This window comes from Ornithodoros turicata, chromosome 2 (genome assembly GCF_037126465.1).
Source record: "Ornithodoros turicata isolate Travis chromosome 2, ASM3712646v1, whole genome shotgun sequence".
Taxonomy (NCBI): domain Eukaryota; kingdom Metazoa; phylum Arthropoda; class Arachnida; order Ixodida; family Argasidae; genus Ornithodoros; species Ornithodoros turicata.
The window spans coordinates 71,952,448-71,976,059 of NC_088202.1; the positions used below are offsets into that span (position 1 = coordinate 71,952,448).

At 45.7% G+C, this 23,612-nt stretch overlaps 1 protein-coding gene and 1 long non-coding RNA gene across 4 annotated transcripts in view; one reads left to right on the plus strand and one right to left on the minus strand.

The window, feature by feature from the left end:
* LOC135385555 (dopamine D2-like receptor) overlaps positions 1-23,612 on the plus strand; it is an 844,468-nt gene that overhangs the window by 531,974 nt on the left and 288,882 nt on the right. The gene's annotated exons all lie outside the window — the stretch shown is intronic.
* LOC135383705 (uncharacterized) lies at positions 2,584-2,988 on the minus strand. The gene is made up of 2 exons (XR_010420018.1): positions 2,875-2,988; positions 2,584-2,801 (listed from the first exon to the last, which is right to left on the minus strand). It is a non-coding gene; the product is annotated as an uncharacterized LOC135383705 (long non-coding RNA).

Sequence of the window (23,612 nt, forward strand, 5' to 3'; positions counted from 1 at the left end):
GCCTATGCCGTTTTATTTGTTCACACACGACGTAAACCACCTGCAAATGTCTAAAACAAAATATAAAAAAGAGAGAGAGAAATGTCTGCAGAGCATTGACGCTTTCGAGGCAATCGGCTTTGCGCCGACTCAATAACGTTTTCCTGAAACTGCATGAGCAGGTGCGGTTGTCTGACATCACAATGCAGATATTCGAGCCAAGTTCACAGTATTATAGAACGCTTTTGGTGCACATGTGGAGATCAAAAGCACTTCGGTATGATTGACTTTTGTGCTCGTCTCTCGCGATCCCTGCTTCGTTGCGCAGCGTTCTGCCCTCGTGGAGGTTTCGCTTTCATTTCGCTCGTTTATGTTGAGCTCGTCTTCTTTCAAAGCCATAGCCTTTGGGGCCCAACCACCCTGTCGGTTCGAGAACAAGCCTTGGTATGTTTACGATATAGAGCGATGTCGGCGTAGTCTAATGGTCGCATCCAGAGGGGTGTAGGTTCGATTCCCGCCTCAACCACTCCCTGACTTTTCGCTGCCCCCTTTGAGGCCCGTCGGTGGCACTCCCGCCACTACGTGACGGCAAGAATGTTATTTCGGTGCGCTGAAAATTTGATACTAGTTGCCCAATCGGCACAATGCCAAAATATGGGACCAGCTCCCGTGGCCTAGTGCTTACGGTTACATACTGGTTACGCTTAGAGGTTACAGATACGGGAGGTGACCCGGGTTCGAATCTGGGCGTCAGCTGTGCTGTCTTGGTGCTTTCCCTGGGTTTTCCTCAGACGGCTTTGGGACTGTTCCCTGTGAAGTCGGCCCGGGACGTACGGTCCCCCCTGCGATAGTCGTGATAGTGCCGGACTAAGCCGAAGTGGCCGACTATGGCAAGCAGTTTCACCGCCACCACCATCACCAAAATATGAAGCCACTATTTTTTCTTCTTCACTGCTTGGTTTTTATGTATTTTCAATGGAAACCGATACTGTACTTTGCCAGTCATATCCATAACTCTCCCCTTCTTCTCGAGCGTTCATGCTATATGGCAAACACCACATCCCGGTGTGTCACGCCGTAGTCGTTTCCATGACGAGGTGAATTCTACAATGGGGGGAGGGGGGATATGTCTTTTGAAAAAAAAAGAAGGAGGGAAGGTTAGTTAGGCGTAGGCCGACTTGCTATTCCTTTAAGAAAAAAAGAAAGAAACAAAAGCACCCACACTGAAGAAAAAGGCAATAGGGGGGCTTAGAGGCTGGTCGAGCGGCCGGTGGCACGAAGAAAGCTCAAGAGGGTAGTCGTAACCGCCCCCTGGTTGTGCAGGACCGGGCCGAGCAGGGTGGCCAAAGAGACGTTAGGGTAGCCAAGTTGTCGCAAGTGGCGTTGGAGGATAAGTATTTGTGAGAGGTACCGGTTGCAGGACAATGCTTCCACACCACAAGTTGTGCGTGCAACATTCATTCGAAAACGATGGAGGAGAGACTCTTCAGCTCTATTGCAACGGCAGGCAATAGTAAAGCCCTGCAGGGGGTCAGTGAGATGTACGAAATGATGATATGAGGTAGAGTCCGCTCGGAACTGCCAGGTACGGACACAGCGCCACCGGCGAATGTGCAGGGAACAGGCAGAGGTCGTTAGGGGTAGAGCGGTAGCAGGGAGAGCTCTGGTAGATGTTGCGTGTCTTGCCATTGTGTCTGCGTGGGTGTTAGAAGGCCTACCTGTCCCGGGATCCACTGAAGCGTCACAGAGTAGCCAGTAGCCGCGAGTTGTGTAAGAGCTTGCAGTATGAGCGCGTGGAGAGTGCATATTATGCTGGGGCGAAAAGAGAGAAGCAGATCCAGTGAAGCCTTGCAGTCAGTCAGAAAAGCCCACTGTGCAGCCGGCAGGCCGATGCCGAGGAGTTCTGCTTCCATAGAGGACATTGGGTAAGGAAGAGCAAAGGCTTGCTGATAGTCACTATCAGGCACATAAAATACAGCGCTCGAGCTGTCTGCCGTGACTGAGCCGTCCGTGTATACCTGGCGATGCACTCTCAGAAAAAAAAGAAGAGCGGATAGTAAGCGTCAAAAAACGATCAAATTCTTGACCTTTATTCTATGCTTCATGGGCTTCCACTTTGCGCTTTTGACGGATAGTAAAGGTCAAGAATTTGATCTTTTTTTTGACAGCTATTTTAGAAGTAAGCCATTGACTTCTATTTTATGCGTAGAATCTTTATGCTTATATTTCCCCTTATTTCGGCCATATACCACTAGTTATACCGGATAGTATACGTCGACACAGAACGCTGTATAGGCGTAATAGACCACTTTGTCTCTGCGAGGTAAACGACTTTGTACCAGCGTAATCTTCATGCAATTCGATGCAAAACACTGCGAGAACTGAAAGGAACGCACAAAAAGCGACCCTGGAGCTGTTTCTCCGGCAAAACGGTTACGCCTGGAATTGCACGCTTCACGCGCACAGACAGGCAATCACTTTTTTAGGTGCCTATCGCAGATTTTCCACACTGCTAATGACATTCTACATAAAAAAATAGCTGCCATGACTCCGGCATATGCGGATTACGGGCAGACATCACTGCATAACACAACACTGTGCAACTGACATTATCTATGTTTATTGCATATATGTGTGCCCGATAAATATAAGGCCCCTCACATATACCCAAGTAACAAAATCGATGCGTCACCCTGGTTTACAAGCTGTTCCAGTGTCAGCTTCTGAAGTTCCTGTGTTGCAGGGCAAATCAGCATCTTCCACCTTTTACGGAGGAATCTCTTAGGCCCTGGGGGCTTCTCAATCTCATCTCACATATCTTTCTAAAGAAAACCAAGTGTTTTTGCATGTAATACAAGGACAAATACATAACTTACAGTTAAGTGGATAACTTACAAGTGTAATTGCGGATTGCTTGACCGTCCTTGACATGAGGAAGCTATTATGTTGATGAATGTAGCACAATTGGCATCATTGTAGATGAGGGCAAGCCGGGGCAAGCGTAATCCTTCTTGTGGGAGTTCTTTGACCTGAAGGCATGAGTGACACGTGACGCGGTACTATTTCTGTGCCATGAAACTGCTTGAAAAGGTCATGCCGGCATGTGGCTTGATGCTATCAATCCCAGGAACGTCCCACTGCAGGTTCATTGCATATTAGGAAAAGAAAACTGCATGTAGTAACAGAACTTTATTGATGAAGCAATCACAACTTACAGGTCACTTCAACAGGTGAGCTGTACTGGCTGTATATGCGTGGCAGAGAGGAGCGCTGTGAACTTTCTTCAGCAATGTACTGTAAAGTGTTGAAGCAAATGAATATCCAGGAACAGGAGACACTCTTCGTAGCCATGCTCCACTGCTCAAGATCTCGCACGCACCTTCAGCTGCCTTAGATCCTGCTCTTGATCAGCATGTACGTTGTGCAATGTATCCTGTGAACTTTCTTCAGCACATGGTGGGCAAAGCGGATTCCCCAGATTGCCCAGTGTGTGGGATGGAAGAAAATACTGAACATGTTTTTTGTGGAGTGCAGAAGACATCAGTCCCAACGCAGGACATTGCGGGCCGCACTAACTCGTCTGGACAACAGAGCTTTCTCCATAGAGAAGGTCTTGGGGACGTGGGACGCCAACCAGAGAGACGCCGCATTCAAGGCTCTCGTAGGCTTCATCTCAAGTTGTTCTCTTGATGTTCAGTACTAGTTCATCTGTACGTGACGCTCTGGTTCCTGTGTGGCGCGATCCTCTGACGTTCATGTGCCCGTGAACACTGCGCCGTACAGCCTAGCCTAGTCATCTTTCTTTCTTCTTTTTTCTTTTTTGTTTTTTGTTTTGTTTTCTCGGAATTGCAGAACTTGTCAGATGACAAGTTCAACCTCTCCGTATTATTTTTAGTCCGTCCAACTCCAATTTTCTTCAGCAATGTACTGTACAGTACGAGGCTACGGGGAGTGTCTCCTGTTCCTGGGGATGCATTTGCTTCAAAACATCATGCTGAGCTATAACCTCCAGTAATACTTTTAACTGCAACTAGAAAGAAAGATTTTGAAACAGAATCACTAACGACGCTTTAACGGCGGGAAACGCATATCGAAAAAGAAAAAAAAAAAACGAAAGAGGCAAGAGTCACCTGTACCAAAATGATCTGCTTGTAAATGGCCACAGAAAAAGGTACCAGCCCGGTGAACAATGGGCGTACGCATATAAATTTGCAGCGTGGAGATAGCCGGGACAATCACAACTCTGGCCGACGTGCTTGCTGGCCGACGGCATGCTTAGCTGACTAATACCCCTGTCAGACGGCATGCTCGAAGGACTTCGGGGAATTTTCATTTGCAAAAAATGACCTCTGACAACCGTGTCAGTCGGCAGCTTAAAGGACCTTTCTAAGAAATGACCATCAACGCGAAAGGAGGCCCCCAACAACATTTGAGGAGCAGAAAGGAGCAATCTCGACAAGAGTGTTATGCCATTGTACCCTCGCTACCTTTGCAGCTGAATGTAGGAAAACCTATAAAATGCGGATAATGGAGTGAAACTGTGTAAACGTATATCGATCCTATTTAGAGAAGTGCATATGGCTTCTGCATCTTGATTTGTGGCGCACAGACCAACTTCAAATTTCCACAGCAGACAGGGAAAACGAAACAGAAAAAGGGAGCCGGCGAGGGCAGTCAGTTGAGGAGCACTCCTTTCACGCCTGTCTAGCAGGCGCCCCCGAACAAAGGTCATTTGAGAGGCCGAAGGCCATTTCTCGCAATTGACATTTGAAATGCTGTCTGACTAGGGTATTAATCGTGCGATAGGTTCCCGCCATACGTTTGACATGAAATAAGTCGGTAAAATTTAGTTAACTCAAGACACCGAGCCCAAAACGTGGCGACTTACATTGGTGTTGGACGATGCATGATTGAGGCCATCAGAAGCCAGACGCCAAGAGAGTGTCGGTTATCCCAGCAAGCGCTTGGCAGTTTGCACACGACACCACATACGTGCATGCGCTCTCAGACAGCAGGGCCCGTATAACATTTGAAGAACAATATGCGTCAATATAGCCGTAAAATACTGATATTGCAACGCAAAGCTTGAGTTTATCCGTCAAAGCGAAATCTAATGCGTCAGAATATAAGAGTAAACCGTGATCCCCTTTCCATTTACGCATAAAACTGCAACGTTTACGCTTACAGCGGACACGTCGACGGGTACCATGAATAAAACACAGCTTGACGGATACGGCGTCAGTCGCATTGTCGAAATTTACGCTTAGTAAGGGTAAAATTTGATGTAAGCGTAAATTTATCCGTTTCGTTTCTGAGAGTGTGGTTCTGATGCGTGGAGTGCAGAAAACCGAGAGCGAGTTGGAGGGCTACAGGTGCGGGTGTGTCACGCTTGCGCTGAAGACCGGTTCCACAACGGTTAGAGCGTTTCGCACAGCAACTTCATTTAACATGACATTCGTCCTTCGTTTAAACGCCCCCCTAACTTTCTTTTTAAGAATATGCGTACGCATAACCTCCGTGTTGGAATAATGGGTGCATGCGTATCGTTGTTATCTCTCTCCTTTTAAGATATCCTGAAATCATTCGTTTTTCTTTTTTTTTTTTTTTTTTTTTTTTGTGTGTGTGCTGGTGGTATGGCATTAAAGGGGTAATAAACAGGCATACGAGGCGCACTTTTTTTTAACTGCATTGTGATATGTTTCGACGGTGAACGTTTTCAACAAAAATTGTCGCAAAAAAGTCATTAATGTCTTCAAACCGACTGAATATTCACTGCACTCTTTCGCCCTCGTGCGCCGCCCTGCGGTGCGCGTCATTTTGCGCGTCAATAGCGACGCGTCATTTTGACGTCGCGCATCATCAGCCATTTAGAATGCGGGACGACTATACATAAAGTTTGTTGTGATATCGAGAAGGTCAATTCTAAACATATTCGCACTTGTGAAATCCAAGATAGCCAACTTCAAACACCACTAAAAGCTCTCAATATTCTATGTCACGTACGCACTATGTTTGTTTTCACTGCTGTATTTCTCCGCGAGGTCGCCGCGATGTTCCCGCTACCAGTTCCCTCGCGAGCTGTAGCTTGTCTCAGTGTGGTCCGTTAAACTTATTGGCTAAGAAAGCGAAATCTCCCCCACCTCCAGCGCCTCGAATTCGGTGTTGCTATACGTTGGAACATGGTGACGTGACGCGGTTCCAAGGATAAGAAGATACTCACGCGGATTATGCTCTTTGAATGTCATTCTTTCGTGATAAAACGCTCGCTATAGAAGCAAAAGAATTTCATATTTGGATATCGTGAGCTACGTTCTTTCATTGAGAATAATAATCAGAGAATGTTCGTCCATCTGTTTTGTGCCTCTTTAAATGCTGTGGTGTTTGTAGAACAGGGCTGGGACACGTCAATCTACGAGATATAGCTCTCCCCCCCCCCCCCACCACCACCACCACCACTACTACCACCACCATGAGTTTATAGTGTAGACCAAAATGAATGAATGAATAAATAAAAAGCTGCACGAACATCGACTGGCATCTGCAGTCACTTAATACAGAGGGCACCCCTGTACCCCTTATGTAATGCCCTCGGGCATTTAAGAGACTTATTAAATGAAATCCCTCCCTATGCCTTGTCAATACTGCATGGCATTTCGACGTGGAGCTTTTACTGATACTGCCGGACGAGTCCATACCTGCAACAGAAAAGTAAACGCTTCTTGCAAGCGGGCTGCAAGAAGCACTTGTGCACGAAGCCTGTTCGTCTACATGGCACGTGCCGTGTATAGACAAACAAATATCTAAGTGCAGCGAGCTTTACTCAAAGCTTTGCGATCAAAGCGGCGGAAAGTGCCCCGAAATTGTAAAATTATGTTCGCTGGGCTATACAAAAAAGTGTAGCTCCTGAACGTTTAGCGCTTTCCCATGTAGCGTTTCTGAAATGGTGAATATTCTTGCAAAGGTTTGGTCTCTCCCATCGTATCTGCAGGTTCATATTACTTCCTCTGAACAATGTACATTGATTGATTGACTGATTGAAAAATAAAAATATGGGGATGTAGCAAGGTACCGTAAGCACGAGGAAAACCGAAGGACATGCACAAACAATCAATACAGGGCTCATCCAGCAGCAAGGCGAAGTGTACGCACATTAGGAAGCGTTTCCTTTATAACCACCAGGTTTGAAAAGGAGAAGGAATGGGTCGCAGAAGAAGAAGAAGCAAAAAAAGGGGGTGGAGTAACGGAATGTGGAACCGTGGTGATTGCTGCCTCTTCCACGTACTTCCTAATGTGGTCAATTGAATTTTGCTTTGGTTTCCTGGTGGGTGTGCCGTCTCTTGGCTGTTTATGCGCGCCCTTGGGTTTTCCGCAGGCTCAAAGTACGTTTTTTTAACTGAAATGAAATAGCAGCTAGCTTAATTTATCGCGCTCGCTGGTCCTGTTTTTATAAAATCTCTCTTCCGCGGTGTTTGTCTTTGCAATTAAATATACCAGAATTATTTATTGTACAATTACTTACCATCTTCGCTCCAGTCACACTCATCAAAAGAATTTGTGGCATGTGCGTCGTGCACATTAAGCACGAAAATCGCCAAAACAAGAATACGAGGAACAACGACAACAACAACTTTATTGTGAGATGATGAATGGGGAGTTTCATCGCCAGGGGCGATACTCTACCCCATTGCTCGTGGTGATGTGGAGAATCATGTGGTGTGATGAGCGCCTTCACAGTACGGATCGAAGTGCTATGATGTCCAAAAGGGTCAACAGAGCTTTGTGGACAGAGCGTTGGTGGGCTGGACTTGGCCAGGGACGAAGCAATTTTTAGAGTCACAGAACGGGAGAAGGGGGGGGGGGGCGAGTACAGCTGATTAAGAGACATGACCAAGAGCTCTAGGTGAACGGAGGAGTATGAAAAACGTTTGAGATCATGTCCCAGCCTTCTACGGGATCCAGTGAAGGGATAGACAGGACCAAAAAAATACACGGCCAGTCTTACGATGACTGAAGGAGGTCTTACGAGCAGTCTTACGATCAGGCAGTCTTCCGATCAGCGTAATTGCATGTTTTACACGCATGTATATGCGCGTAGCTAAAGATAAAAAGCACATTTTCATTGTCTCTACAGACGTCCTTGAAATCAAGTTCGTCTCTAGTTCGACGTATGGCTTCAGCGTAATGAAAAGCCGCTGATTTTTATTTGTTCGTCCACTGAGCCAGTGGCGAAGACAGTGAACGCTGCATTTACAGCTGCGACCTCAAAGTCAAATATCAAACAAGCAAGACTCGGTAATGTGTGAAATGAATGATCAAGTTTCGGATAACTTTGAATAACGTTTCGCCCGAAGCCTCGCCATGTCGACGAATCGGTGTGAACACCGCATTGGGTGGCACTCCCGCTTTATCGATACACGAGCAATGTACAACTGGTCAGCATGAAAGGTCGAGTCCCGGAATCGCCCTCATCGAGTGTCCCAGTCTGAAAGGTTGTCCGCCCTGGCTGTGTTCCCAGGCGTGGTATTTGTCGGTCATGACGTCCTTTACAGCACATAACTGACGATTATATGACTGCCCCACGTTTCGATGGCCGCATCCGCAACCAGAAGTCCACTCTTCCTTCATAGCTTCATGACAATCCGCAGAGCACTCGCAAAGGTGTTCGTCTATACACCGGCGATTGCTTCGCTGAGTGCCGCACGAGGACCCACATACCGGATGCCAGTTGGCTTTACACGCACGTAAGTTTTAGAGAGGACGTTGCTGTTGTTAAGGTTCTGGGCCCTTGGACACCCGACCATCAGTTTCACGCCATGCAGGCGTTTGTGCAATTTTACGCAGACTCCAAGTTGGTGGACACAGTGTGACTGACAGTGTGTGTGGATAGCGTCTGTGGACAGTCTGTGTGAGTGGCTGACTGAGTGTCTTTGTCACTCATTGGTTTTATTGTAGATGGCCATTTGTGTTTTCCTAAGTGATCTGAAGTAGCCGGCTCTCGTAATGAGTGCCCATTTCTCAATTTTTTTCTTTTCTTATCAACTCAACTCAACGTTGGTAACGCACTCCTCTCACTTGCTGCTTTTGCCGTTGCGCTATGGTCGGAGCACGATATACATATAGTATACATGGTGCCTTTTTTTCTTCGATCCAGATGTTTCATAAAAAAAAACTATAAGGGCTATAGAGATGCTGTTTTCACTTCTTGCCGGCGGACGTTCTTGACCATCTGTTGCTCAACCGTCGAATGACTAATTACATAAAAATCGTTAATTACCTTTTTAATTATAAAAGCTGCGAAGTTGTCCCAATGAGAACTTCTGTTCTTTTCGGTTACCTGATATCGTAGCCGTTTTCAGAACAAAAATCCGTTCGGTAGATCGTCCGCAAAAAATTCGTGAAGGAACACATTTTTTTTGCTTTATTTTGTTCATTGCGCATCTTCGGAGACCTGTCTTTCCTTCACCCCCAATGTGAGAGGGTGAAAGGGCACACGCAAGGAAACACGCGTCTCCGGAGATGCGCAACGAACAAAATAAAGAAAATGGTGTTCTTTCACGATTTTTTTGCGGGCGATCTACCGAACGGATTTTTGTTCTGAAAACGGTAACGGTATCAGGTGACCGAAGGGACCAGATATTCTCATTGGGACAACTTCGTAGCTTTTATAATTAAAAAGTTAATTAACAATTTTTAGGTAATTAGTCATTCGACGGTTGAGCAACAGATGGTCGAACGTTCGCCGGCCCAGAGATGATATAAGTGAAAACAGGATGCCTATAGCCCTTATAGTTTTTTAATGAAAAATTTGTATCGAAGAAAAAAAATGAATTGTAAGTGGGTCCTGCCATGCGCCGCTGCTGCCATGCAGAAAGAGGGAAGGATGGAAGATGTAAGGGAAAGATGATGGTAGTACAGGAGGGAGAGGGGGGTGCATTCCTTCTTGCTCTGGGAGTCGGGTAGTCGCGGAGAACATGGAGGTAAGAAACTAAGGAGAGGGCTAAAAGATCGGAAGGCCGTGGGACCCCTCTAGCGGTCGCTCCTGGCAATACCACGCCCATCTAGTTGCCCGGTCACGTGATCCCCAAATGTATCGGCGTTATGGCGGTCTGCGCGGAGGCTTTGAAGTTTAGCAAACTTCATCTTCAGCAAACGCCTTACCTTCAAGGAGTCCATTCGCACAATACTTTGAAGGTTATGGGTTGTTTCAACATTTGCCGCGTGATAAATCGCAGCAAAATAGCAAAACAGAAGAGAAGCCAGGCAATGTCACGATGACGTACGTATATCTTCTAGCGATTTAGTGATCCATTGCTTCCACACTGAGATGATCTATCTTGTGTTTCAACGGGTGTGATAACTTCTAACTCAAAAGATGTTATGAAAGCGGAAACAAGTTATTCGGCCGCAGCTCGTCTCTGTATTCAGGTAAGATACGCCGCGGACATGGAGGACGCCATGTTTTATGACGTCTTGCCGTGACGTTTATGGGTCACGTGTGTGGGCAACTAACCACAATGCCATGCGCGGGTCACAGCACGCTCGCTTGCATTGGGAGAGGCGCTTAGGGCATCTCCTTAGTTTCTTACCTCCATGGCGGAGAACTACCCACCACAGACAACATGCGAGCATTCCTCAGTAACCTTCACTGTGATGTTCCCTGTAACAAGGTAACCGCCCGTATGATTGACGAAGTTACCCCATCCACCATGATCGTGTAACACGATTAAAGTCGGCACAGACAGCGTGTGTCGAGTCATCAGTGTACCTCGGTGTTAGCGACACCTGTGGAGGGAGCTCTGCAACACGGAAAGTGCGTGCATCATCGTTACGTTAAGCGTCTGTTCGACGTACAACGGTTTTAAGTGACGGCGTGAATAGCTTGCCCTTGCAGGCCTCGCAATTGTTGGCATCGTCACGACTACAGCTGGTTAGACGAGATATGCAATTGTTGGGATGTACAGGAAAAAAACATCTTGACATGATTTCATGATTACATTTGCTGACAGCTGACATTCTGGAATTCTCTATCCTCAATCATGCGACGTGGACGCACGCGAGCGTGGGGCGCCTCTTTGCATATAGCCCCAACCCAGGATTTTCTTCCTCACATGTACCGGGCGAGGACGATGAGCAAACGTGGCGCGGATGCTGCTGCGTTTATCTAATCTTAATATTGTCGAAAACAAACTATGTACTTCACGATACCATTGTAGAATTCGATTGATTTATCGAATATTATTAATAGAATAGAATTATTTTTGTCCGTCGCCAACTTTTATTAGGGAGTTTCTGAAACGGGGAATCGAAATTTACATGACAAATAATGAACGGAGCACACGGCGGATAAAAACGAAGCAACGTGAGGGAGAGCTCAAGGATAGTTTCACCAACTCAAATTATTGGCGCTTTGTTCGTGCAGCGATAGCCACGATATTAATTCTGTGAATGAACTTCGTTGAAAGGGGTTGTGACACTTTCTTAGATGTGGTTCATTACATCATGCGCGCATTGTATTGCACACTAGAGTATACAAAACACTGCACCCTACACACTAGAGTACATAATTATTTTTATACATGTCGCAATTGGCGAGATATATCCTACACCCTTGAACAGACTCACTCGTCAAGCTTTGACATCATAGCTCATACCATTCCCATTGGCAGTCGTAAGTACGTGACCTCTATCACGCTTCATCACTGGCTGAGACGCCTCCCATGACGTTAGAGCCACATGGGTAATACTTTCACAGGGACTTTTAGCGAGTGGTTTGTGCCCGAACCAAACGACCGATCTACCTGTTCGAAAAGCCTATCGAGCTAACCGCAGACTCTGGCGCCACAGCTGGTCGCTGATGCGTGTGAAATGCTCTAATGAATACGTCGTTACGTACATCCAACAACTTACCTCAGAGGCTATACACCGTCGACAACAGTAAAGATCTGGCAGTCCCACTGCAACTCCGCTACTGCGAACAGCCGCCATCTTGATTCGCGATGTCAAACGGTCGTGCTCGCCGAATACAACGAAACAACTCAGCGCAAGTGGGTCGCTAGTAGGAACCCGTTCTCCCCACGACTCGCTCACCAATTCGTAATGCGCATGCGCGACACTCGAACCGGCCGTTTCGTTCAAGCGAAAACAACTCGCTAAAACACCCTAATATCGTTGTTGAATATCTCTTACACTAAACGCTACGTCCGCCGCATTCGGACACGGAGAGTAGTATCCTATAGTTTTTTACACATGTGCGCTTACTATGCAAGCACAACGCCACAGCGCATTGCGTTATTTAGCCAGTCATATCTGCTACCCCAAAAACTGCGTCTGAAATAAATGTCTCCTCAAACTCAAGGAAAATGCGCGACTTACTCCGTTACACAAGTTTACTTGCATAACTGCTTTGAAAAACGTGAAACAAGAGCGTCTTGTTCACATTTCTGTTCTGCTCTCACCATTTGTTCACATTCTCTTTTGCTTCCTCCTCAAACTTAAGGAAATGTCGCCGTTTGTTAATTCGGCTCTGTCACTGATGCCCCCGTTGGGACACTCGTACAACTGTGATGTGATGTGATGTGATGTGAATAAAGAAAAAATGGGGATGTGAGTTTCGACAAAGTCAAACTGGCTACCCCAGTACACTTAATACGGAAAGTTCAATCCGATGATGAGATAATGAAAACACAAAAGGATGATGTCCAGAGACGAACAGAGATGATAATGGAGTTCAACATGTAGGCCAAAAGTTCAAGAGCTGCGCCCAAGTGAGAGTAAATGGCGGAATCGCCGGGGGCACACACAGGACACATCACACATTCACCGTGTCATAGGATGTCCATCAGCCCGGTTGCATGCAAAAAGTCTTCAAGTGCCCTTAGCGCCTTGTCGGACGAAGGAGGACCTAACAGTTTCGTGATGTCGAAGGCTGGGGAGTCCACACGAGAGAGGCTTGTCTGTAATGCCCTTCGAGCATCGACGTATTTCTGACACCTGAGAAGGATGTGTTCTACATCCTCTACAACGCCACACTCACTACAGTTCGGAGAGTCTCGCTTTCCGATTTTGAAGAGGAGACATGCGCTGTACGGTATACATTGAGCGGTAGCCTATGCAGGACAGTTGTCGTTTGTCGCGTAAAGGAAGGTGGTACTCCAAAGCGTAACCCTGGGTCGACCTTGTACTCGAAGCGAATCCCGAGCCGATCCTGGTAACCAGGAGGTGTTGCACATTCGTTGTTTAAGCTCGTTCAGCATTCGCCCCGCGTCACCCTTGGTGAAATAAATGGGCACCACCTGGGCGCGCCTTAGTTGAAGAGCCCGGCGTACAGCAGCGTCCACAGCCTCGTTACCTGCAATGCCACAGTGGCTAGGGATCCACTGCATTTGGATGTCAAGACCTTTTAAAACTGCTGCATGGTGTGCGTGTAAGACATCTTGTGCTGCTGTCGCCAGAGATCCTGTAGTAAACATGGTAGCTAGGGTCTGTAACGCACATTTTGAGTCGCTATAGATGGTCCATCGAGCAACTGAAGATTGTGAGTTGATGAAACTTATTGCCAAGAGGACTCCATAAAGTTCAGCGGCCGTTGCAGAGGTGACGTGAGACAGCCGCACCGCTCTCTCGATATTCGCCTCCGGGATAACAAATGTACACGAAGCCGGATGATGTAGAGGCATCCGTGAAAATCTGCATCCTGCCTGCGGAGCTGTTTAGTAGCTCAAGACTGAACTGACGAAGAACATGCGTTGGTATATCCTTCTTTCCCGGGAGTCCAGGCACACTAATGCTTATGTCAGGAGGCTGCAGGACCCATATGTGGCTTGTGTTTCGGAATAAGACCACGTTGTGTCTGGATAGCTTGGGTAAAAGAAGAGTGGTGACGAATCATAATGGCTCGAAGCTGAGGATGGCGATGGTGACGCGTTGCCAACCGCACGTAGTGGCGGAACGTTGCTTGCATCCTGAGAGCTGATACAGGTGGTTCCCGTGCTTCTGCCATGGCTAAAGCGTTTGACGTTGCTCGAGGAAGGCCAAGACAGAGTTTGACGCCCTTGGCTAGGATAGACTCTAACACCTTCTCTGTGGTAACAGGGAGGTTGTGTAGCAAGGGAATGTGATGCGCAACCATCTGACTTATAAGAGATCTGTGAACGCTGAGCATTGCCCGAGGAGATGTGCCCCACCGGAAACTGCATAAGTAACGAAGAACATTAAGACGACTCTCAGCTCTTGCTTTTAGACAGCGCACCTCCGTTACAACTACTACAACAACTGTACAACTGTAATAGGTGTCCCATCATTTATTTCTATATTAAGAAATAATGATGATTTCGTACTTATCGGTGATGTCACCACAACCGTGTGCAACTTCAAAAATAGGGGTCGTTACTGTAACCCGTTTAAAAAACAGACATCGTTACCGGCTTTACTTACAAGTTACAACTGATTAATAATAAACAATAGCGCATTCTCTACCCGTGCTAGTATCACAACGGTGTTCGGACACTTTGTAAATACTTATCGCAGAACCAATTTAACGTACAATATGGCAGGCTTCAAGATAATCGTCTATAACTGCCATGAAGTAGACGCTTCCACATACGTAAACTACCGTCTCCGTTTTTTTTTTTTTTTTTTTTTTGTATATCCATCCATCCATCCATCCATCCATCCATCCATCCAATAATCAGTTTGTTTTCTGTTGTCATTGCAACCAGAGGGCCATTCAAATGAGTGGATTTTATGGGAGTATGTGTCTAATTTATGTTTCGATACAATTAGACTGGACTCGAGCGGATGGGAATATCGCACTGGGGTAAAAGTTAATGGCGAGTGGATTAATGGTTGCTACTTCAGTTAACACGGGAGCACATCTATCAACGTGTAGAGCGCGTTGGGTTCCGGTTATTGTTTTCTTCCTTTTTATTCTGTGTTAGCTCCGCGAAGCAACTGTGGCTGTGAGCGGCGTACACATGTGGACAGATGGAGTGAGGACAGCAGGAAGGAGTGGGGGACAGGAGAGTTAGTATGCGTCTTGGGCCGACTTCAGGGGGAACTCTGCCTACATTCGTCTGGAAACTCTTCGGAAAACCCAGGGAAAACATCAGACAGCACAGCAGATGTTAGGATTCGAACCCATCACCTCCCAGTGGGACGTTGGCTACCTCCAACGAGCAGAACTCCTTAACGCTGGCCCATGCCTCTGGTGGCGGGGTCCGATTAAAACGGCGGAAATCAATCATGTAATACATGGAGCATTGCCATATAATTACCGGACGTTTTCTCCTCGACGACATTTCAATATTGAATGATTACGACGATAGAGACAAGCATAAAATCTGCACTTTTAGTTTTAGTTTCAATAAATCTATTACATTTTTTCTGTAAACTGTAATCTATATTAGTTTTGTGGCTAGTAGTACACACGATATTTTTGTATTATATTCAGTAGTGTCATTCCCACTAAGCTGAATGGAATTGCGATTATTATAACTGTTACCTCGTGTTGAAGATGGCGGAACCACATCCGTAACGTTGAGGTATCTAGCGTTTGTATACATAGCTTTTTGTTCATTAAACAGTTTACTCATTCGTTACTTTCTGTATCATTGTTGTCCGCGGCTCACTAATGGTTTGCTCGCTAGACTAGTATCTTGCTCGTCTTCACTGGAAGCGACTACGGTTGGAAGAGGCCCTCTGCCAACCCGACGGAAAATGTGAAAAAGACAGTGAATGAATAAGGCGCGCAAATTTAATGCCCTTGCTTTTTGCCTTGTCTGTGGCTGCTCTGAATAATGAACTTTCCCTGACGTCTGGAATCTATAGCCCTACGTGTTTTATATTTCATTTTATTATTTTTCTCCTTTGTTGGCCGCGGAAACTCCTGATAACCTCAAAATATGCATTTGGGCCTGACAACAACCTTTTACCTCTTGTCGATTCACCGCGAAATGTAAATCCGCTTTATAGGTCTTGGGAAAACTTTCTTCTTATCGGAGCAAGCAGGCGTTGTTGAGAGATGTGCAAGGGAATAGGGCGAGAGATATGCAGCTTCTGGGAGGTTCTCCTGCGTGAGAGTACGGAGAATGTGAGGAATGTAATCTAGGTCAGCGCACTTCTTAGGTGCTGCTTCCCGTGCTTCATCATCTTTTCTTCTTCTTTTTGGCATAATCGATTTTCTTGCAACGTTTTATTTCCCAATATGGAGGTGAGCCGTTCAGAAATGGTAGTCTGGAGACTGAAATGACGATATGTGATATCGCCCAGCGTGGCTTCTTTTAATTAGAGCGCTGTCGAAAAATCCAGGAAGATCGTACAACGTTACCCACGTGAAACCTTCTTCTTCTTCTTCTTCTTTTTTTTTTAAGTTTCCATTTCTTAGGTCAAAGGCTGCTCTGCAATGCGTCAATGCAAACATGGTGAATATTGGGTATTCGTGGCTCGCTAGCGCCAATCGTAACCGATATTTTGCATGTCAAGTACGCCGTCTGAGCGACGACGGCGGTCACTCTGTGCCCCTCCAGTGGGTCCTTCCTCGCCGTGGTTTGTCACACGTCTGGCAGCAACCTTGCTCCTCGACGGTGGATTTCCGTCACGTCGCCTCAGCTGCTGTCAATCTTGCAGCGTTGGGTGGAGAGCGGAGACGCGCGCTGTTGCTAAGAGACAGGCACCAGAGCCCCGTGGTAACGTCACCTGCACGAAACTGTGAAGTTTTGCGGGTTCTTTGGTACATCGCGTAATGTTCAATGACATGATTTATATCTTACGCACTGAGTCCTTGGGCGAGGCGAAGTAACGTATAGTACTTTTTTGGTCCGTAGCGTCACCTTCAGTAAAGGTGACGCGAGAACATTTTGTCTGTGAGGATCCAGCCATTGCTCTGCAGCAGGGATGTCAGGACATCGCGGACGGATCTCTCACGTAGTCCGTCGACCTAGCTTTGTCATTTTCTGTTTTAGACTGGTTGTTGCGCTACTTTGTCTCCGTTTTGCGCATATTTTGCCCGATAGCCTTCACTCCACAATTCAAACAGGGATTTAGATAGACGACACAGATTTATGATGTAACTGCGGCGTGGTGGCGAATACTGAGATAGTAACCTATTCAAACTGGTGAAACCAACGCGCTCACTTGAATAACGCCAAAAGCAAGCCTTGGGAAGCATTAACCATTATTTCGATGCAGTAATAAACCAGGCGAAGGACATTCTTAATGTTACAGCACATAACGCTTGCGTTTATAATGCACGAGGAAATCCTGCTACGAGATTAAAGGGACCATGAAAGGATATTTGACAAACCTACGACCACTTTTAATTTGTTCCTCTTTACTGAAGCATTCATCCAGTGAAATGTGAAGTTGAAAATCGTTCAGATAGAGAAAATATTCGATATTAACCACGGCCGTCAACGGCGGCTGCTACAAACCGCCTACGAGGCGAACTGCCCGTGACGTCAATCACAGCGGATCTTGCCTGTTCGCGGACGGTCTTTTGCGAGCAAATTGCAAAATTTGCAAACAAGCTTGCAAACTTCGCCATGAAATATGTTTTAATTTGACCTGGAGCTAAGATCGTATCTAATCCTTCACGCAGAATCCTACCAGAAGTATAATCGCACTGTAGTAGCCGTTGATTGTTAGCACGGTTACCGGAGCACGTTCTCCTCTCTCTGCTGCTTCTTCGTCAGAAAATGTCTCTGCCTTTTGGGAGTTGCTGCGTACGGAACGACTCCTAGACGCTGTGTGCGTCGCATAATTTCTTCCTCCATACCTTTAAAACCGTTTGTCATCTTTGTGATTAGACGATTGTCATCAGCGTCAAGGTCAAAGCGGAGGAAAGAAAGGTAAAACAGTTGAGGCGGGAGCACTTCCTCCTCTCCCCGCATCTGCCGTGCACTCTACTTTGCGACAATCGAGCAGGCGGGGCTATAGCACGATTTTTTCCCGACTATTTCTGTTGCGATACTGTGCATAGTTTTTGTTGGGGCTGCAGTTATCCGTGGAGGGATTCATATTTCTCTAAAAAAAAGTGAGGTTCGCTTGGCAATTTTCAAAGTTCAATTAACAAAATTAGATTTCCCTGAGTTTAAAATTGTTCAAAGCCTTCCTAAATGGCAGCAAAAGATCCCGCACAATCCTCCGGCGAGTACGTCGCCAGTTAGAATTTTTTGTCATTTTAGGTGAGACACCCTTCCCGTATAGTTGAAAGGTATGATAAGACATTTCATTTTATCAACTGTAGCTAGGCAAAGTATTTCTGCCTGCCGGGGTTTTTATTATTTCTCTTTCTTTGTTTCTTTTCCATCAATCGCACAGCGCTTGTGGGTGTCGGGTGTCCCATATTTCTTCATAATCTGGTGCTTGTGGAGCAGCCCATAGGCACTTTACAACACAAGCGTATTTATCTAGAACAGAAGGGAGGACAAAGAAGCTTAGCCCGAGCTGGTAAATTACTAATACTAACAATAGCACTGAGTGGTCATCGAATTCCCTCGCTGCAACAAATACTCTCTTCGCTATAGAGGAGCGACCCTGTTGCAGCCGGAATAAACGCGAGAAATGTGATTGAGATCGTCTTAGTGATATGTGAGATGCCGTCCCGTTCATCGACCGACGGTTATTGGATTTCAAGAAAGGAGGCCATTCTTTGTCTTCCTCGGTTATTACTCGGTGAGACTGTGTCGCGCACGTTATTGCATTAAGACACCAATGAATCCAGTAATGTGGGCTCTGATGAGTATCAGTTCTCGTGAGTTGTTCTTGATCCATGTTACATACGTTACAACCCAGAATTCACTTCGTTATTACATTACAATTTTACATTACAATATTTTAAAATTACATTGACTGGTAATGCAGTAAAACTGCTCAGATTTTAGTGATTGTTATCCAAAAGCAATATGGAGAAGAAAAACAAACAAACAGGGTTAATAGTGCCTGGTGGTGTTGCCGAAAACTGTGTGAGGTTTGGATCAATTTATGTGGAAGCGAAGACTGAATGTTTACGCCCATTCCCTCAGTCACATGCTTTTAGTCATGCGGTCTTGTACTGTACATGTGTTTTGTGTTTTTTTCTCTCGTTTTCTTCCTTTTGTATGCAAATGTTCCGCCACATGGCGTTATTATAGAGTATAGACTAGGGTGCCTCAATACAGGGGAAGCTAGTACTCAGGCACCCTAGTATAGAGAGTTAGGCAGGTCTCTCGTTTACCCAACGTTACTAAAAGTAAATGTAAAAGTAACTGTAAAAGTAGACTGCACCCCTGCGGTCTAGGCGAGAGGCATCTCAGCAGCAGTCTAAGCGAGAATAGGCGACCGGTAATTTCTAAGCATGATGGGGAGGCAAGTAGACACTAATGTACGGGATCAGAAGGAAAGAGAGCAAACAGTTGACAACACTAAGAAAGTTGTCAGCTCTAGGTACTAGTCTTTTCGTGTAGGAAATACAACGCGGAAAACGCAAAAACGTACGCGCACAGTGTAGAGACAAGACACGCACATGACACGTGCACATGCACACATGAAAACGGATATTGTACAGTAAGACTGAAAATTTATATTAGTAATTATCTTCAATAAAGTCCCATGTGGGTTGTCCCTGTTAAATAACACGGGAAGTGACATCAGCTTGGTCTCTTTGTAGGTTCTGACAGGAGGTTCTCGATGAAGAGCGGTCTGAATTTCGTGTAGTCCGTTGTATTAGTTGAAGGTCTTCACCTATTTCAGCGAAACGAAACATTTTTAACTTGGATGGATGACACGAAGCAGATGCACCACACAATCAGCTTGTGAGAAAAACAATTTGATATCGTTGCTGTGTCCAGAAACGTGTTTGTCTCTCCGAAATACGTGTGAATTATCAGCGCGTTGTTCAAACAGGGTAATTACGTCCGCGCATCAGAGGCTTTTCTCCGCGAAGCCGCGACATATGATCTGTTGCCGTGGGACTTACCAGGTCTCCGAAATTATTTAGCGACTGTGCAACGCCAATTTGGAGAACGCTTTGTGCTTGTGCAGGACGACGAAAGCGATTAACTCGATGCGGAAACGGAATGTTTGGTCTATTGCTATAGCTCTAATCTGGGTGACTGTACCACAGTTAATTAGGGGCAGAAGCAAATACTTAATTAGCAGACGGCTTATCGCAGTGACAATATCGTCAAAGTGTGGCTTTCCTTTGCACCCTGTGTGGTTCGCCTCAGACATCTAGACATATACTAGATCCAGTTGAGTTTAAGGAGTAGATGCTTATCGAAACAGAAAAAACCGCAACCCCTATTGATTGGTACGCGTCGGCACTCTGTTGCTGTACTGTTCTGCTTCTGTGCTTTCTGTGCTGTACTTGTTTGCTCTGACACTTCATTTTTGTATACTGTGTGTTTTCAATAACCCTCAGCGCTCCTGTTGGTGCATTTTCCTTCATTTCATCCTCTCTTTGTTCTGTATTGCACATCCACTAGAGGAAACCTTAATCCTTCTGTGAACTACTGAACTCATTTCACTTCTTTCTCCGATCACTCGTCTTATGTGTTACATGTAGTGAGGTAAGGTGCCGCACTCCGACGATTAAACACGCCATTTCAATGCCATCACTAATTTGTTGTTGTTTGTTGGCAGCCGCTACTCTTGTATGAAATCGCAACAACACTGCCACACGCATTTATTGAGGTATTAGCGGAGGCTATGGAACTAAGTTAAGATATGGGTATCCTATCTTTACCCAGATGTAGGTTCCACGTAGTGCCGTAAAGACCAAATATGCGCAATGTGTTATGCAATGCGCCACGGGCGCTAGCGCGTGCAGTGCGCCGAGCGGTCGCTCTCTCTCTCTCTAATGTGGGTTTAGAGCTGTCAGCCATGTGGGATAGGCTTACGTTAAAAGCGATTAAAAAAAACCCATGCCGGGAAACAAACAAAAAGATGACACAACACACAACACAGACTGACGAACAAGATTTTATTGACAGGCCTGCTTGTTAAATAGCTCGTGCCGGCAAAAAATTAAAGTATGAACTACCCGAACAGCCCAATTTTGAACCATTTTGGGATAGGCTTGCTGCTGTCGCTCGGCTGGCCAGCACCTCCGCACATCGCAGATCGTAATTCGTAAATAGTTTATCTTCTCTCTATTGTGGTGGGACTTGGGTATGGGGAGACTGTCTTTATAGTGGTGTGGGCATGCAGTACCGTTTTTAGAACGAGGGTAGTACTATTTTTGAAGCGTGATGTGGGCAAGCATTGCTCTTTTCCCATCCTACAGTTTGCAATAGAAAAAGGCGGTACCTTGCTTGGTAGTTCTCCTGCTTGTGTAATGCCAGCACCAGACACCAATCTCAGACGGAGGAGGACGGCAATATACACACGAATTGCACATTATACGGCTTCACCTCTTCACCGACGGTAAGCATCATAGGGTAAGCACATTACACCATGAGGATCGCACTCGATGCTCTGCTCTTTCTTTTTCCACACCGTGCGATAAAAGCATAGCTTCAACATGCCGTCGTCACAACATGCTGCGCAATGGCCAATCGTGACGTGAATCACGCTAAATAAAATAAAAAAATACAAAGAAATAATAATAATAATAATAATAATAATAATTCGGTGCGTTACGTTGCGAGACATCTGTGATCATGAGCGACGAGTGGTTGGATCTGTGGTTTAATTTTGCCCACACGTATTTAACGTGCGCCGAAATCTCGACACACATCGTACCGTATTTAACGTCCCTCGCGGAACAATGCAAAGTAAAAGTAATGATAACAAACGGTGCATTTAGTTCAATATCGGGCCCGTGGGCGATTTTTTTTTTGTCGACTGTGGAAGATCATGATGCATAATAGTACGGCGTCGACTGTAAATTGTAAATGTTTTCCATTTAAATTTTAAACCGGCCTCAGTCGTCTATAGAGTAAGGGAAATTTATAATAGTCCAGCAAATACATCCTTTTCTCCCGATTGCATACGGCAACACTACCTGTAAAAGCGCGTGAACGTGGCATTTTAATGCGACAGCATTATTGCCCTATATAGCTCCTGAGAAATTGCTGTGTTTCTGCGCCGAAAACTCACATCGGATGATGGATGGTGCCACGGGAACCGTGGATGCATCACATTTTATGTCCGCTGTAAGAAAAAAAAATCAGTGGTCGCATGGCATCCACTGGTCCCGGGCGCGTATTTCCAAACCCGCTTCCGTAGAACAGGTCACGCGTCCACTATAGCACTGGCGCAGTCATCCTCAGCGACACCCAGTCATGGCACGGATGTCGTCTCCTGTGTTTTCAGGGAAATGGTTTCTTGTCTCTGCACGAAGGTGGTACTTAATGAGCACATGCGTGACTTGTGTGATGATATACAAAGGCACATTGGAGAATAATTCTTCCTTATCTACGTACGGCAGTGTATTTAATGGGCGAATGAGTGACTTGTCTAATGATACAAAGGCACATCACAGCCATGAGTTGCACAGAGTTCAGTTCTCGATTCGCGTACTGACGCGCATCAAGTAGCTAACATTCATGGACAGATCAGGAGTAACATTCATGAACATTGGACTCTTGCAGACTGATATTCTTTTAGATTCATCAAATGAAGTAGCTCAGACGTCAGAGTGCACGAACGAACGGCGCGCCTGCGTATTTATATACATATGCCTACACAGTAAATTTTTTTACGCCCTTCCCGGTGTGAAAAGGGTGTACTATGAGGACATACCTGAATTACACTTATACTACACTCAACTAAGCACCCGTTTTGGTGTAAAAGGGCTGTAATGTACCAATACACCCCGATCACACTTATGTTACACACCATGCTAAATTTTGGAACACTCATATCAGTGCAACAGGGGTGTATGCCGCAATGCTTAAAGCTCCTGTAGTTTTCTTTTTCATTGTGATAATCTTTGCAATATATATATATATATATATATATATATATATATAACTTCTTATGTGTGTGTATGGATAACTTGGTACATACAGATGGATGCGAGAAGATATAGACCATAAGTAACGGAGAGACTTGGGAAGCAGTATAAGGAATAACAACAATTGCTACCTTTATTGCATTAACAAAATTAAATGGGAATTATGGGAATTATCAGAAACAGATTTACAGTCGTATTGCCAACTGTAGGACACCTGTAGTCAAAATTAGGGGTCGACGTTTTGGCAGTCAGCGCTGCCTTCAGCAGGACTAAACTTGAAAATTGGTGACAGGGGCTTGACCCCCTGGCTGGAAGGTTTACTGGCGCGCGTGACATTGAAATTAAAATACATATGTGTATGTAAGTAAAGGGCTAATTACTGTGAGTGATTGTGAAATTAATATACGAAAAGAAAAAGTAGAAGGAACCAAAGATTACGAACAGTTAGGAACAAACAAGGGAAGTTCGACAGCAGCAGCTTTCAACTGTGCTTGCAAATGTCGAAGGCAGGCTACTGTTGAAGTGTCGACTTGGTTAAAGCGGAAGCACTTGGCTTAGCTAGCAAAGCCTTTCTAAGATCTTGGAGTGCACAGCTAGCTAAACCCCAAGAGACCAGTTCCCGTGGCATAGGGGTTAAGATGATCGCTTTCCACGCCGGTGACACGGGTTCGAATCCTGTCACCGTCTGGGTTTTCCGAAG